The sequence below is a fragment of the Danio rerio genome, chromosome 4 (genome assembly GCF_052040795.2).
Source record: "Danio rerio strain M-AB ecotype USA chromosome 4, GRCz13ab, whole genome shotgun sequence".
NCBI lineage: Eukaryota > Metazoa > Chordata > Actinopteri > Cypriniformes > Danionidae > Danio > Danio rerio.
This window is the reverse complement of record NC_141024.2, coordinates 79,922,231-79,934,153: the sequence shown is the minus strand read 5'-3', so window position 1 is coordinate 79,934,153 and position 11,923 is coordinate 79,922,231. Positions and strand designations below refer to the sequence as shown.

At 35.9% G+C, this 11,923-nt stretch overlaps 1 protein-coding gene, 2 long non-coding RNA genes and 1 other non-coding gene across 6 annotated transcripts in view; 2 read left to right on the top strand and 2 right to left on the bottom strand.

Moving 5' to 3' along the window:
- Window positions 1-11,923, top strand: part of LOC137491095 (uncharacterized) — a 171,267-nt gene that overhangs the window by 57,195 nt on the left and 102,149 nt on the right. The gene's annotated exons all lie outside the window — the stretch shown is intronic.
- Window positions 1-11,923, bottom strand: part of LOC148682998 (uncharacterized) — a 256,238-nt gene that overhangs the window by 187,105 nt on the left and 57,210 nt on the right. The window contains exon 2 of the long non-coding RNA XR_015943186.1: window positions 5,848-7,816. This is a non-coding gene — a long non-coding RNA (uncharacterized LOC148682998). The remainder of the gene's footprint in view (window positions 1-5,847; window positions 7,817-11,923) is intronic.
- Window positions 403-1,771, top strand: LOC147845092 (uncharacterized). Its single transcript, XR_015483823.1, has 2 exons — window positions 403-533; window positions 1,136-1,771. It is a non-coding gene; the product is annotated as an uncharacterized LOC147845092 (long non-coding RNA).
- trnas-cga (transfer RNA serine (anticodon CGA)) lies at window positions 10,144-10,225 on the bottom strand. Its single transcript has one exon. It is a non-coding gene; the product is annotated as a tRNA-Ser (tRNA).

Below are 11,923 nucleotides of genomic sequence, written 5' to 3'. Positions count from 1 at the left end.
ATTTGTAAAATGTCATTCACAAATACAAAGTGACAGACACACGTGTGCACGGCAAATTTGACTGCATCTTCGCTCTACAACCACAGGTCGGCACTCACAACCTCTCAGATTCGTCAGTACAACTACAAATCTCCCGCGCTCTGACTTTTGCTACACATCTCCCGCGATCTCTGTAGCAGAACTCATCTGTGCACTCGCAGATGCAGAGGCGTGAGCAGCGCTGGGCAGGGGAGGGGCGGGGCTGGTGTAAAGCTGTTTGATTGGCTGATGCCTGACCAATGAACAATGCTAGCAGCCAACAGGACTGAGGTGCAAAATAATCATTTCCCACGATTATTTTATTATTTAGGGTTTATTTAAACTCTTTTCTGAAGAGATTCTTGTTAAAAATAATAAATTCTGTGGAAATGTACATACCAGTAAAAGAGCAGCAAAGCCAGTTTATTGGCTAGAGCCAGCCAATGAGATGGGGCGTTTCTGTTTGTCAGGACACAGGGCAGCTCACGTTGTTGGAGGCCTCGAGCAATCAGAGGGTAAGTTATGATTTTTAATAATTATCTATATGTTCAATACTGTTAGCTAAGCTAAGGACTGTGCTGGGTGCTTCTCTTGTTTGTTTTTTTATATAAGAAACAGTTATGAGTTATCTAGGAGCTGCTTTCAATCATGTTATATGGTTCTAAAGATACGATTCAACCCACATGAAATAAGAAGTTGTAATAGTATTTATAGTAAATAATAGTACGTTTTTTAACCATACTAACTATAGTAAACTGTATTATACAGTATATATTGCAGTATCTACAACTTTGTTAATGAATGCAACAGCACACTGTAGTATTAACTAGCATGAACTTTAATAAATTGAAGTATACTTGTATGTATGTGAGTATATATATATATATATATATATATATATATATATATATATATATATATATATATAGCTTAAATTTGAAAAAATTGAAATATAGCTATCTGTTTAAAACTAAACATTCTAATGCCATTTATTATGCAAATATCAAGTTGAAACAAATCTGTTAAGAACACATATTTATATGTAAAACCTAATACATTTTAAAGCAGTTTCATTTCTTTCTGATTTATACATCTACATCCATTACATCTGATTTAGGTCCACAACTTGCATCCTTCAACATGATATGTGTGTTCAAAGGAAGAGCAACTAGGTGAGGGAGACAGTGTCCATCGCTCGGCTGAGGGTCCACTTTGAGCATCTCATCTGCAGGGTTAAGCAACATAAGCTGAACAGTCATCATCTCTCTCTATTACAGCGAGCATCAACCAGCTTTACACAATGGCTTGCTTTCTGACCATTAGTTAAGGCTTGAGCAAAGTATTAAAGAGGAGATAACATTTGATGGGTAATGATGAAGTTGGATTTACCACCTCCATCTCATTATGAACAAGGAAAAACCCTGAAATATTTCAATACAAGTAACTAGACATTTGCACTGCACTTATTTGGACTGTAAATTTTATTTGACAAATTACATTCCCTTACAGAACAGGTGTCAAACTCAGTTCCTGGAGGGCTGCAGCTTTGCAAAGTTTAGTTCTAACCCTAATTAAACACACCTGATCAAACTAATTGAGTCCTTCAGGTTTGTTTGAAACTTTCACTTAAGTGTGTTGAAGCAGGGTTGCAACTAAAAACGTGCAGGGTTACGGCCCTTCAGGAACTGAGTTTGACACCCCTGCCTTACAGTAAAGTGTAAAAATACTACATTAAACAATTATCAAAATAAAAGTTGTGTTTGTGGGTGAGTGTGTGTTTTGTTCAAATCTGTAGTCATCTTGGCAAGAAAAAAGAGAAAATAAATGGTCGGCTTCCTCTTGAATGATCTGAATCATTTTGAAGTGTTTGTAGATGAGCTGGATCATCATGTCATCTTTAGCATAAATAACATCCTATTCAAGCTATGCAGCTTCTCTGAGTTCCTCATCGACTTGAAACATCCTAATCTCTCCTGTCACTCCATCCTTACAGGAAACTGAGAAATAAAGGTAGTAACTTTCATAATTAAAAAAGTGACATAAAGGACACACTGTACACAAACATGTAAATAGATAGATGGATAGATAGATATGATGCAGGTTATAATAACAAAAACCGGTATGATCTGTAAGAAACTGAAACGCCTAGTGTTATTTTTAATTGCTATTAATGTGTGTGTGTGTGTGTGTGTGTGTGTGTGTGTGTGTGTGTGTGTAAATATACTTCAATTTATTAAAGTTCATGCTAGTTAATACTACAGTGTGCTGTTGCATTCATTAACAAAGTTGTAGATACTGCAATATATACTGTATAATACAGTTTACTATAGTTAGTATGGTTAAAAAACGTACTATTATTTACTATAAATACTATTACAACTTCTTATTTCATGTGGGTTGAATCGTATCTTTAGAACCATATAACATGATTGAAAGCAGCTCCTAGATAACTCATAACTGTTTCTTATATAAAAAAACAAACAAGAGAAGCACCCAGCACAGTCCTTAGCTTAGCTAACAGTATTGAACATATAGATAATTATTAAAAATCATAACTTACCCTCTGATTGCTCGAGGCCTCCAACAACGTGAGCTGCCCTGTGTCCTGACAAACAGAAACGCCCCATCTCATTGGCTGGCTCTAGCCAATAAACTGGCTTTGCTGCTCTTTTACTAGTATGTACATTTCCACAGAATTTATTATTTTTAACAAGAATCTCTTCAGAAAAGAGTTTAAATAAACCCTAAATAATAAAATAATCGTGGGAAATGATTATTTTGCACCTCAGTCCTGTTGGCTGCTAGCATTGTTCATTGGTCAGGCATCAGCCAATCAAACAGCTTTACACCAGCCCCGCCCCTCCCCTGCCCAGCGCTGCTCACGCCTCTGCATCTGCGAGTGCACAGATGAGTTCTGCTACAGAGATCGCGGGAGATGTGTAGCAAAAGTCAGAGCGCGGGAGATTTGTAGTTGTACTGACGAATCTGAGAGGTTGTGAGTGCCGACCTGTGGTTGTAGAGCGAAGATGCAGTCAAATTTGCCGTGCACACGTGTGTCTGCCACTTTGTATTTGTGAATGACATTTTACAAATACACAACTATTAATCTGCAACTTCGAATTTAAAACATAAGTGTGTGGATTGTTGTGTGTGTGTGCAAATCGAGGATTTCAGCTGTTCACATCAGAGCTGTAAGTGTACATTTCAACCTACACATACAAATATTATTATCACAAGTGCTCACATTTACATTTGCAAGCTCTCGAGTTTCGCAACTGATTTACTTTCATATTAATAAACGCCATCTTTATAACAGTGTGGAGATCAGTCGCTTTAGCAGGAATTTTTCTCTGCGTTTGGACACTTTATCCTGTTTAAAATAAATAAAACAATGAACAGAAACAAAATAACTTCTTAACACTTGCTTCAACAGTTTCTTTATAGGAGAGTGATTAACAAAAAAGAAATCAGGTAAGTTCGAGCAAGAAACAATAGCCACAAATGACCTGATTAAAACTAGTAACGTTACTCCATTTCTTATATAGTTGTAAACTCAGAATGGAATGACAATATACTATTTAATAAATAAACCTTCAATAAAGTTATTAAACTTATTACACACATCTCTGTAATTTTTTTAAACTTTATTCTTTATGCATGTTCTTAATTGTTTTGTTTGTTTTATTTAGCTTATTGTCTGCTTACAGCAATGTGTAGCACTTTTTTTGCACAAGACAAATTTCCTCTTGAGGACAAAAAGTTTATCCTATCTTTATTCAAACAATAGTACTATTTTACTCACAGTAATGAGGGCTATGTTGTATAAAGGGTAAAACAATATTGTCAACAGCAGGTACATAATTTAGCACTGAATGACAAAAAAAAAAACAGAAACTTAAATCAATCAGTTTATAGAAGTGTAAACGCTTTAAAACAAACCTTTCTCCAGTTGAAACACAGCGCTGGAACGGCGCGGGCTTATGACGTCACATAAACCTTTTGCCATTTACTGTTGCAGTCTGGACTTATTGATACATTTCTCCCTCGTTTCCATTTTCTCACAGACACACATATATTCAGTATTTGGAGTTGATCAAATCCTTTACTCTAAATATTTTAAGACAATTAAAAAAACTTTTTTTAATCCACTAAGTCGAAGTGTTTAAAGCAAAAATCTCAACATTCTAAAAGGTATAACAAATAATCTAATGAGTGTTTAGAGCTGAAACTATACAGAAAAGTTGCCCTTCATATAAAAAGTTATCATTACTACTACACGTTTTAGTTCTTCTGACTAGTCATGACTTATTTATAGTGTTTCTCTGCGTTTGGAAACTTTATCCTGTTAAAAATTAACAAAGCAATAAAAATTGTCATATAAATAAACAACAGTTTCTTTATATGAGAGTAATTAACAAAAAGAAATCAGATAAGTCAGAGCAAGAAACTATAGCCACAAATGACCTGATTAAATCTAGTACTCCATTTCTTATACACTGTCAGACAAAAGGGTACGGTTGGGGTACATTTGTGAACACTTGGGGTACAAATGGTGAAGTTGTACCCTCAATGGTTCAAAGTAGCACCTTATGCAGTGCCTCAGCAGGTTTGCAAAAGGGTAGCATGGTCTCGTGCTTTACCATGCATAGCTAAAGCCTGCTCATCTGATGTCTCACCTGAAAAAAATTCATTCTACACAGAAATGACCTCCTCCAGTACACATAATGTAAGGAACTATGCTAGATTTGACAGGGTGACTGCGCTTGTAGTCCCAAAGATTAGGCCAGAGTCCGAAAATGATGTAAATGCATTGCATGCATTGTTAGATTTATCTGGGACCTGTACTGGCAGGTACTATAGCAGAATAGTTGCCAATGTAGAAGTCATTCACAGCTAAACATATACAAACACAAAGAAAAGAAACAACTCATTTTTGATTTTGAAAGATGGCAGTATTTTCAAGATCTCAGACTTTGTCAGTGTCAGTGATGACCAGCATCGCCTGTATGCAGTTGGCAGATTTGGAAACTGTACAGTGCAGATGCTGGTTCGAGGATGTACGGTCAAAATATCATTGACCTTTGTCAAAGCTGTTCATTTTCCTACTGGATTTGAAAGAGCAGTTGACAGTTGACAATGAGATTGGGAGACCATGTATTTACATTAATTGTGAACACTCTGGGTCTATTGTTTGTGAACAAATCAGAACATATTATTGTAAATGAAGATAAGTCAAGTACACCTAACACCGACATAAAATGTAAAAAAAATTGATAAGTTAAAACTGGCTTTAATTTTTTTGACAGAAAGTGTTTTTTGTATGTCACAAGCTCTTGTTGTCTTGTTGTGATATGCATAAGATGTTTATGACATTATGTTTGTAGGTTTAGAATAAAACTACTGTGAAAAGTTGTAAGACTTTTTATAAATGAAATCTAAAGAAAAAAAAAACCTAGTGGTATGTAAAATATGCTAATGTATCTGTTACGAACCCCTGATGTTAGTCTAGGGTTGTGGGGTTTGACATTTATTTAATTAAAATATATTTATATAAACAGTGAATGAGTGGAAAGACAACCAAAGTAATGCCAAAAAATGTGTGCTTTTATTTACAATCCCAAAGTGAACAACAACAACGAATTAATCAAAAATAAAGAAAAAAATAAGTAAGGCAAAAATATACTATTTACAATATGTACAACACTGAAACAAATAAAGACGGAAAAAACAAGAGAGCTGGCAGAAGGGACGCGGGCGGCGCTAAAGAAATGAAAAGAACAAAACCCACACTAAATCTAACTTCCCAGAAGCATCTAGCTAACTAACTACTGTTAAAAATTGTCCCGTTAAACAACAGTAAAATACTGGCAGCTGCAGTTGCCAGCAATATACTGTTATTTTACAGTATGTTGCTGTAAAAATACATGGACTACATTGATTTACACAATACTCAAGTGAACTCATTTTGCTCACTGAAAGCAACTGCCTCAACTTGGTCAACTGCTGAATGAGTTTATGAAGTATTGTGCTATATATGCTTAGAAGCATACTTATAATGATAACTTATTTTAGTTAATTAGAAAAGTTCGGTTTAACTCTAATGTCTTATTTTTCACAACAGCACACATACATGTAAATCTGGAATCACCAGAGAGATTCTGACTGCATCAGCAACTAAACAGCCGCTATCTTTAAATAGAGAAACATGCAGAATAACATCAGCAGTTCATTGTTCATCTTTAACTCATACACTGGCTCTACTCTCCTCCACAACGGTGACAGACAGAAGAAATTAGCTTCAGGTCTTACAGTAAAATACTGTTTTTTCCTTGATTTAACAGTAATCTACTGGCAGCTGTGGTTGCCAGCAATCTACTGTTTTTTTACAGTCTACTTCCGTAGTGTAAATTAACAGTATATTACTGTTAAAATACATTTTTACACTGTGTTTTTACCTCTCACACCTTTAACCCTTTAAACCCCAGAGCATATACTTCAGTTTTAATTGAAGTGTCCACACTACTGAGTGTTCAATAAACATGGAGCAAAGCTGAAGTAAATTCATTAATTAACTGACTAATTAAATGATAATTGAGGATTAACAATGAACAAATGAAGAAATACTGAAGGGAAAAAACAAGAACAGAACATACAAAACTTTAGTCACAGCTTTATAATGAAATAACCTGAAGAACAACAAATGATTAAATCATTTAAATGATCAGCGGATGATTAAACAACTCTACAAACATCATCACCAGCTACACTTATTACTTAATACATGTATTTTTGTATAACATCTACTAAAGTTCTTCTTGAGAAAAAGTTAAAGTTTTACGTCACCATCATGGAGAACAGAGTTTGCTTTAGTTGGGCTCTTAGCCCTGACATTTTTAACATTTATATATTTTGGCTGCTGCAATTGGTAAGAACTTTGTTTAAAAAGCTCCTTTGTTGTGGCAAGCCAGTCAAAAACCTAAATAAGATCTGGTGATGTTCATGTTGCTGTTAAATGGCAGAGTCTGGTCTCATTTAGTATAATAAAATTTACTGCTCCTATTCAATGTTAAATCTATTGTTTTACATTATGTCTATATATGACAATGATTTCTGGAAGTTATTAAGAATATCTTGGACAATAACACTGCTCTATGGTGTAAATCGCACTCAAAGAGACATCAATAATCAGCATATGAACCTCAATAATGGTGAAAACAAATTTAACAAAATTAACAGTTTAACTCACAAACAGGCCACTGAAAGTCTAAACATAAACAACAGCAGAATCAAACACAAATAAAGAAAACTGTTAGATCATTATACAACATTTATTTATACCGCAATGCATGCTGGGATATTTGTACAGTGCCACTCCCAGCATGCATTGCAGCATGAAACATTTGAGATGTTACCATTGTTGAGATACAAGGTCAGATTCATGAGGTCTGAGTGTGTATGTGTCATAACTGAACTGTTTTTGTATGTTATTTCTTAACTGTTAAGTAATTACGGAGGTATCTTTTCTGTTTCCACTTCTCATTAATTAAATTAATACCTGCAACTAAGCATAAAATTTATTGAATGTGGCCCTTCTTCCAGATTTATACCAAAACATTTATCAGAACTAATTTCAGACAAATAGATTTCTCTATTTATTGACTTCCCAACTTTATTGCTAAAGTACAAACGTTTTGTAAACTCTGTATTCAAGCAGATGGAAAGTCTTCTTAAATGAGTTCAAGGGTGAAGAGCCCAACTAAACCAGCCCCTCACTCCATTACGGTGACACAAAAAACACCTTAATTTCTGTTGGATCTCATTGAGAATATTATGGAAGACAAATCAGTCAGTAATAAGTGTGTCTGCTGTTGTTTGTGGAGTTGTTTAATGATCCGCTGCTGAGACTGAAGCTGTTTTATTTTATTTGATTTAATGCTGTAACTCAAGTCATTGTTTGTGTTTCTTGTTTATTTTCTTCAGTAATTGTGATTATTAACAGCAGGTGTTCATCAGTGTCTGAATTCACTCATTACTGTTCATTAAAACTGTCATGTGAACTATATTAGTTAACTAGTGTATGAAATAGTGAACAAGGACACAAAGTGTGATTTCAAACACAGACTTCAAAACATCAAATCTGAACTCTGTTAGCTCACAGTTTTCTGCAGTTGGTTACTTTCTCAAAAACAAAAATGTTACCCAGAAAGCATTGTTTTAAACAGAATATTACTGTTTTAGTTAAAAAACATTATTTTGCCGTAGAATCTGACCGTTTTTTAACAGCAATTTTTTACAGTGTAGGCCATAACATCCTTCTGTCTCAACACTACTGATAATGAATTAGAACGTTTTCAACAACTTTCCAAAATATAAAACTTAGATAAACAAGACTTTTTCCGTTACCTTCAAGTTAGACACTACTTCAATAAAAGCATAATAGATTCTGAAGACATAAAAACAACACTAGTGCAGGTATTTATAGATGGTTACAAAAAGAAGGTTGATAAAAAAAACTAGTATCAAGACTTTATTCCTGTCTGACATTAACAAAGAAACACTCAATAATGTATACAAAACATAAATGGGAAAGGGAAGCCAAATTAATACTAACAAATGAGGAATTATTGACTCTTCGGGAAACACAAATGATCACAATTAATTCCGATTAATGGAGGGGATTTATTTGGAGCAATGTTATCAGGTTTTTTATATCACCTAAAATAAAATACTTTCAAAGTAGAGATCAAAAAATGGTGAATGCTGGAGAAAATGTGAAAATGTATTGGCAGACCATTTCCACATATTTAGGGACTGTAGTATTATACACAAGATTTAAATAAAGAGATAAATGCAATAATGAGATTGAATCTGGTATGTAATTTTAAAACTATGTACCTGGGAATTTACTCTGCAGAAATACCATAAAATGATGTGTATCTTCTTAACACACTACTAACAACTAGCAAAAATGCCATTACAAAAAAAATTGCTAAAGGAAGATCCTCCATCTTTAGGTGAATGGTATGATATTGGTGTATGACATGGAAGTACTGACATTTAACTTGAGACAACAAGCCTATAAAATTTCTGCATACTGGGGTAAATGGTTGAGAAGAAGCTTCTTGCTTTAAGCGGGGAGTCTCCAACAGGTTTCCATCACCTAAACAACTCAGCTACGACTACATGTACTGCCATGTCCTCATGGCTAGTACACGTGTTGTGCATCCAGATGAAACTTTCGGCAAGCGATTGCTCAACCGCAAAAGCTGTGGCTCCACAAAAAGGGTCTTATAAGGGTCCAAACGGGGACTTGAACCCTGTACCCTTAGATTGAAAGTCTGATGCTCTACTGACTGAGCCATCCGGGATCCATGGCAATATTTTTAAGTAGACAAGGTTTAGAGTTGTGGTCGGCGCAGACCTTTACGGTACACAAAAATTTACCGTGACGTGGGGTTTAGGCTTGTGGTTGTTGTAGATGTTGCTAAAACACAACAGGTTACTGTGAGGTTGGGTTTATGGTTGTAGGTGTAGACATCAGTAAAACAAAATAGTTTTACTCCATGTCATGTAGGAGACAATAAATGGATCAATAGCAACTGCAGACGGGGTTACTGTTGTTGTGGCAATGAATGGAGACTCAACAATTGAAAAGATTCCTTCCATGCCTTAGAAGCGTGACTTGATCAGTACTTATCTACACAGCATGCTGGCATCAAAGGTTCCTCACTAGTCTTCCACACTTTAGGAAACATAAACATTCAGGACGTGCCATTAGCACAGCCTGCACTAAAAGGAGGCTGGAGATTACGGATGGCAACACAGAGTCCAACGCCAATGTCACCTTGAAAAATCTGCTGTGACCCAGATTCAAACTGGAGTTGCTGCGGCCACAACACAAAGTACTAACCATTATACGATCACGGCAAGCTACGAGACAACCACTGGACCTTCACTCTCTGTCAAATATCTTTGAAAATGGAGGGCCTCCATGGCAGTTAGGTACCATGGCTGCCGATTTATTTTTGTGGCTTTTGCCTACCATCACATCCCTTTTCACAAGAAACAATGGATATGTTAACAATCAAGGAAGGTCGCAAATTAAAATACTGCGCACTGCCAGCACATAGTCAGCACAACTCGAACCTGCGCGGGGAGACCCCAATGGATTTCGAGTCCATCGCCTTAACCACTCGGCCACAACTACATGTACTGCCATGTCCTCATGGCTAGCACACGTGTGGTGTGGTGCATCCAGATGAAGCTTTCGGGAAGCAATAGCTCAACCGCAAAAGCTGTGGCTCCACAAAAAGGGTCTTATATGCCCAAACTGGGACTTGAAACCTGAACCCTCAGATTAAAAGTCTGATGCTCTACCGACTCAGCCATCCAGGCTCCATGGCTAAGCTTTTTAAGTAGGCAAGGTTTAGGGTTGTGGTCGGTGCAGACCTTTAGGGTACACAAAAGTTTACCGTAACGTGGGGTTTAGGCTTGTGGCTGGTGTAGATGTTGCTAAAACACAACAGGTTACTGTGAGGTTGGGTTTTTGGTTGTTGTAGGTGTAGACATCAGTACAACACAATAGTTGTAGGACTCCATGTCATGTAGGAGACATTAAATAGATCAATAGCAACTGCAGAAGGTCTTTCTGTTGTTTTCTATAATTTCTTTCCATTCTTTTGGTCTATTTTTTTTTCAAGTTAGTAAATTGATTTTCAATAACTCTTGTCAAAGATAGAGAATAAATTGGAAATGCACAGCGATGAAGGAAGGGTGATTAACTTTAAAGAAAATCAATATGCTTTCAAAGATGGTATACTGAAAATGTTTTATTCTTGCTTATCTAAAGACGTGTTTGTTACACCCAAAGCAGAAGAGTACTGGAAAAGATTATATCCCAATATCTAAAAGAAGGAAATATGGCAAAATTTGAGAGCTTGGTGGAAAAGTCCAGTTTTAGAGAATTTTGATTACATTTTAAGACAAAACTGTTTATTAAGTGAAATTAGATTGTGTAAAATAGGTTTGGCAAATTGTCATTTTAGAATTACAAGGTTCTATCTGCGTTCTGAATGATTTTGTGATATTGAGCTTAAAAGTTTTTGCACTCCATATATCAAACAACATGTGTGTAGCATTTCTCTTTCATACATTGATCATTTGCATTTAGAGAACCCTTAAGGTCTCTGTCATGTCAGTTACTTTGCACTTGGGAATTGAAGTAAAAAACACAAGTCATTTTCCGCTTGGAATTATGAGGTTCTATCTGCCAGATGATTCATTGAAGCTTTACTTTTCAAGAAATACAATCAAAAAATGGCCGAGTGGTTAAGGCGATGGACTGCTAATCCATTGTGGTCTGCACGCGTGGGTTCGAATCCCATCCTTGTCGCTCGTGTGTTCTGGCATTTGATTGAGCCTGGTGCTTCCTTGGAATTTTTTTTACTCACACCCTCTTAGCGTTTTGAAGGATGTTGTTGCAAAATTTAATTTCACCTTTTTCTGAAAATAGCTGCAAATGCATACATAAATGCCATAGTCCAGGACTTCCGGTAGGTAGAGCCGTAGGATGGCAGCATAGAACTTACTCTTCCGGTCAATAAGTTCAAAAAGCCCTTATACTTTTACCAATTCAGGTGAGCTATGCACTAGACGACTTCAAAATGAATAGGGCAAAACCTAAAAAGGGGAATTCAAAGCTAAAATTAAGCGAGGAGGAAAAGGAGACGAGGAATGATAACGACAAGTTAGGCCTACCTGAGAAAGAACATGGCGCCAAAACTTTGCGAGCAGTGAGAGCACTCAGCAGAGATATCTCCGAACTGAAGACGGATTTAAGAAAAGAATTCAGCCAATTCAAAGAAGAGTTCAAAAAGGATATGAAAACTGAAGTGGACAAGCTGAA